Source organism: Octopus bimaculoides, chromosome 9 (genome assembly GCF_001194135.2).
Source record: "Octopus bimaculoides isolate UCB-OBI-ISO-001 chromosome 9, ASM119413v2, whole genome shotgun sequence".
Lineage (NCBI taxonomy): Eukaryota > Metazoa > Mollusca > Cephalopoda > Octopoda > Octopodidae > Octopus > Octopus bimaculoides.
In genome coordinates this window covers 76,844,359-76,850,317 of record NC_068989.1, presented here as the reverse complement: position 1 = coordinate 76,850,317, position 5,959 = coordinate 76,844,359, and positions in this window count along the sequence as shown.

The following is a 5,959-nucleotide window of genomic DNA, read 5'->3' as shown; positions in this document are numbered from 1 at the left end:
TATATATACATAGATGTGTGTGTGTGTGTGTGTGTGTGATTGTGTGTCTATGTGTATGTGTGTGAGTGTGTGTGTATGGATGTGTGTGACTATGATTATTTCAAATATTTTAATTAGTCCCCACGCGCAATAAAATTTCGTAAGATTCTTACTAAAATCTGGTTTGTCGGGCTCACTTATCTGAATGAAGAGATGCAGGAAGTTCTAGGTTGCTACTGCAAACTGCACTCCTATTGGTCAGCTAAATGTGCTGAGTGTCAATACCCTTTGTTCGTCCACTCACTCGTATATGTGTCTGTATGCGTGTGTTCGTGAATGTGCGTGTGTGTCTGTATGCGTGTGTGTTCGTGAATGTGCGTGTGTGTGCGTGTGTGCATATGTGTGTATATGTATGGATATATGTATGTATGCATTTGGCTGTGTGCATACGACGGGCTTCCACACAGTCTCCACCTACGAAACCAGTTTATAAAGCATTGGTTGGTATTTGTCCAATGCCGCCTACTGGGACTGAGCAACGCGGTTGCGACACAGCTTCTTGGCTAACTAGCTAAGCCAGCGTCACATATGTACTCAGGGAGTCGTAGTTTTTAAAATGGTGGAAAGTAATTTCCATAAAATATTTTCGATGTTTGTGCAAGAAGTGAAGCCTCGCACAGGCTCTTCCATTTGCTCACTTGAGTGTCATGTTTACTATACATGGTTATATTTTTATATTTCTTATCACTGTCACCAACATTTTTTACTTATTGTACAATAGCTACTTCACAGTAAAAGTGATTTTAACTGAGATAATTTTTGTATGATAAAAGATATTCTCCCTCAGTCTTTATTATATATTCTATTCAGAAATCGTGTCTTTAGTGTCGACAAAATTTAATACGTCTGCATTTGAATGAAAAGTTTGGGTGACATTTATCTAAAGTATGCCTACACTTATATGTGAGGATGTATAAAGTCATACACACATACACACACACAACGCACACATGCTATATATATATTTATATATATATATTTGTGTGTGTGTGTGTGTATATATATATATATATATATTTATATGTGTGTGTGTGTGTGTGTGCGTGTGTGTGTGTGTGTATACACGCATACAAATGGCTGCGTTTGGATATGTGCGTACGTATATGAGTCTCTGTGTTTGACACTGAGGTGATTTTGTCTCTGCGAGTTCTTTCTCTGTTCTGTAAAAAGCCAATTAGCATTTTCTGCCGTAATAGATAACTGATACTATCAAATACCAGTTAAAAGAAGAAAAGTACTTGAGAAATTTCCTTGTGATAATTAATTAAAATTCTTTTTATATTTGTGTTCGAATCACCAGTAACATGTAGGTGTTTGTTGAGTAGAGAAGTTCAAGACCTGTGATCTAGTTTGGAAGCTAATTAGCTGAGAGTCGCTAAAGATCATATATAATGAGCCAAGAAGATAACATTGCTTGTCCATTAGTATGAATTCTGACGCATCACCTACGGAATAAATATACGGCCTGCCGTAGTCATAACATTTTCACTTCATTGAAATTCGCCTCTTTGATGTTGAAGCAAAAAAAGCAAAAAAGAAACATGAAGTATTTATTTGCGGCAGCCAAAGAAAAGGGAGGTAACTGCAAGTTTAAGTTAAAGAAAAATTTTTATTTACATTATAAAACATATAGCTTAATGGAAATTATTAGGGACTATCAACGAAAAGGTAAAATAATTCCAAGCATATTGTGTTTAGAAAAAATTCACAAAATGTTGTTTATACGATAAAACAGACCCTAGTAACTGTTCAAGATTATAAGAGAAAAAGGTGAAATGATTTCAAAACTGGCTTCAAAAGAAGCCGTATAAACTTTAATTCGCATAATAAATGAAAAATCCTAAAGTCAATATAAAAGGTTATCAATAAAAAGAGGAAAAAATTTCGATAAAATATTTAAGAATAAATTCATTAAAATTTTATTTAAGAAACAGCAGAAAGAAGAAGCTAACTCTATTGTTAAAGGATTAATTCGTTACACTAAATTTAAAAGTTTAGGCGGAATCTTATCTTTATTAGCAGGTGAATAGATACCAGCATACATATTTCAATATGGTTGGACGTGAGCAGTAAAGCAGAGACAAAGATATGCCAACCTGATCCGAGTAGAAGTATTTTATATATAGCAAAAAGATTTTATAACATATGAGGCTCTAGTAATTTGCATGATTTAAAAACAAATCTGCCAGTAATCGTTTGTAGCCCTAAAATCAACGTTCAATCGATTATACTTATAATGCCTCTCCCATTCCTCTCGTCATTTCTCTTCGTGAAACATTTTACTTTCAATTTCCTCTCAATTTCCTCATCACAAAAGTGATAAACACAGTCGTCAACAATTCTTTCCTTCCTTACCTTAAATCTCAATTTCAAGTCGGTGACATTCGCAAGAATCAGAGTAATGAGAAACTTGTACTTCCATATCACTTCCTAATGAATTTTCATGTCTGAGAAGTAACCCCTAATACCGCTTTAGCAATATTCATGATATTAGGCAAATAAAATGTGTAATATATATATGTGTGTTTATTTCCGCACACATATATATCTATATCTATATCTATCTATTTATCTATCTATCTATCAATCTGTCAATCTACCTACCTATATAAATATATATATATATATATATACATATACATACATATATACATTCATATATATATGTATATATATATATCAAGATAGATAGATAGATAGATAGATAGATATGTAGACACACAAACACATGTGCACACACACTGCCACACAGAGAGAAAGAGGAGTATATGAAGGGTTTTACGTCCATGCGTGTGTTATTGCTGGTTATGTGTGCCTGTGTGTGAGCTCCCTGGATGTACATTACCGTTCTTTTGTACAAGGAAGAAACAAATATTAAAAGTTATATGAATAGAACAAATTACCCCCATTAAGCATCGATTGTACTACACACTCTGCATGCAATGAATAGCCTGAATCTATCTAATATAACAGAAATTATGTGCAGCATACGTTAATTGATATTTCATAATTTGTTTGATGCTTTCACGTTTTCATTACGTTGTTTTTATTCGGTAAGTTCATCAGTCACTAACGCTATATTTGTCAACAGAATCTTCTACATCATTGCATTTGCTTAGAACTCCAATTCCCCGTGCATTGCATAATAAAAGTATATCAAAATATTACACCAACCATGCTTGCTTTTAATGAAGTACCGAACATTAAATACTTCACAAATCTATATTTTGCATTATTAACGTATGCAATAACAATTGTAAAAATTCCGTCCCAAGAACATATATTTTTCCGAAGAACGTTCGTTTATCAGAATAATAAAAGTGTTATGCCGATGATGAGTGGAGGAATCAACATCCTAGCGACTGATGTGTTGTTTTTAATATCCAGTCACTAATAAAACACATGTCACATTATTTCCTGGTTCCAAACATTTCGCTAATAGTATATTTTATTAGAAACCAGCATTCATCATCACGGGTCTGTATGGCAAATACATATTTTTTAAAACACCAATCAACTATTTTCTGCGTATACTCAACTTATATCTCTCTTCACTTTACTCTTTTACCCACTTCTTTCATTTCATCCCGTGATTTTTATAGTAAAATCATTTCTTATATAACCTTGTTTATTTCCCAAGTTTCCCTCCCTACATTGGATTATATTTCCTTTAAATTAATTCTCTATACTCATTATATATTAAATCCTGGCACAAATTGTATATTATCAACAGAATAAATAAGAAATTATTAACATAGTGTTGTGTATTTATGAAAATGATATGTAACATGAGATCTGCACATAACTATTAATGTCCCTTGCGTTATCATGTATATCAGTTGATATTTCTCTCATGCTTAGAAATCATGCTGATACTGTTTAGAATGTTTACTTTTCTCAATTTGTGCAAATCACTTTTCTTTGCATATTCCAAAATAAACGGAATCTTTCACTCATAAAGCTATAATGTTGATTCCATATCCATATCTTATTTTGAATACGAACAAATAAGTATTCTGTTATTCATCAGATAGTAGGCTCTCTTTATCTTGCCATTCCCCACAGAGATCGACAATGAAGTTTAAACATTTATGCAGGAAAATAAATATCATTGAAATATTGCATCCCAACTCAAACGACTATGCACCTTCTCTATATATGTGGCTGTAAGGACATAAAAATCATCTTTCTGCCCCTTGGTGTAACCGCTTCACAGAACAATATAAAGAATATCTTATGTGTAAATTTCGTAATGTTGGGTCGTACAATCAAATATTTACGCAGGTGAGTCAGTAATGGATTGTTATATGTGAGACGTTTGACTAGGTACATAATAGAAGAATCTGGATCAGATTCAGTATCGAATTCAAAATAGCTTCTTCAGTTGGAGACACGCAAAGTAAATTTGGAAGCCACTATGCAGTGAATATTACCTTTCGCTGGGGAGTGGATGAATTTGTTAATAACCGAGGAACCTTTTCTTAGCTAGGTAAACTGATCTTAAATCTCAGCAAACGTACTTCTTAAAGAGGCACTCTTCCGATATCCATACATCTTATATATAAAAAAATGCATCCTGAATGAATATCAACATATATCATCTAAGAATGACATTTAGAATTAATATTCGGACACAATATAATATAAATCATTTTCGGTAGAATGCGTATAATATACTTTATACAGCGAATGCATAAAGAACTATTGTGAGATTAAATAAAATATAATAATCGTTCTGGTCTACCAGCCATAAAATGCAACGTCTCTGTCTATATTCTTTTACCTTTTAGCATCATTCTGTGCTATCCACTGTAATGATGAAGTTCATACCTTGTGTGTGTGTGTGTGTGTGTGTGTGTGTGTGTGTGTGTGTGTGTGTGTGTGTGTGTGTGTGTGTGTGTGTGTGTGTGTGTGTGTGTGTGTGTGTGTGTGTGTGTGTGTGTGTGTTATTTACTTTATCAAAAACAACCGTTAGTTTGTTTATAGCCATTTCATGCTTTTGGGATATTTTAATGCAGCAATTTTTGCTTTCGCTTTTCTATTTGAATATTGTAACTTCATATTTGTTCATATAATATTGTACAGTAAACGAAATGTAGTTGTAAGTATATCAAAAGTGATCTATTCGAGCTTGTGTCTGAGGCAGACCATGAAAGGTTGTAAAACCTTTAATGTACTTCATCGTAATATATAGTATAAAAAGCAACAGAATTGAGTTCAAATGTGAAGCAGCGTTGTAGAAGAATCGGCTAGTGTTTAATATGAAGCACCTATAATAACAACAGAAAGATAAATAGAGAGACGTAATATAGTAATGTAGTAAGAAGTAGTTTAGAGATAAGGCAAGCTAAAGCTGACGTCTGATTTAAGTAGATTATCATATCGACCGAGATAAAGCCCGAGAAGTGTCACCTTCCAGCAACAGCAAATGATAAAACAGAGGATAAGATCGACAAATGTATAATCCTTACTATGTATACGTCATACAAATGCATAGATGTATTTTTGAAGTATCATATACGAAGATATTATATTCCTGCGACAAGTTTAATTTCCTATGTTTATATTCCTACGCGCTTCGTTGAGTGAGATTACGTGTGTGTGTCTGTGTGTGTACATTTATACGCACACACACAAAAACACACATACCCACACACACGCACACATATATATGTAAACAGAAAAAGAGATAGAGAAAGAAATATAAACAGGGAAAGAGAAGGAGGAAGAGAGGGAATTAATGAATGCATGGCAGAATGTTAAAAGGGTCCAGTTGCAATGTTTAAGGTGTTCAGCTTGCAAGCAATTCCGGTGGTCCCAACTATTATGAAAGTATTTATGTAAATGCTGCCGGCTCTTTCCTCTTCCTACAAGAAATACAAGAAATTCATTTCGATTGTTTCATATATATATATATATA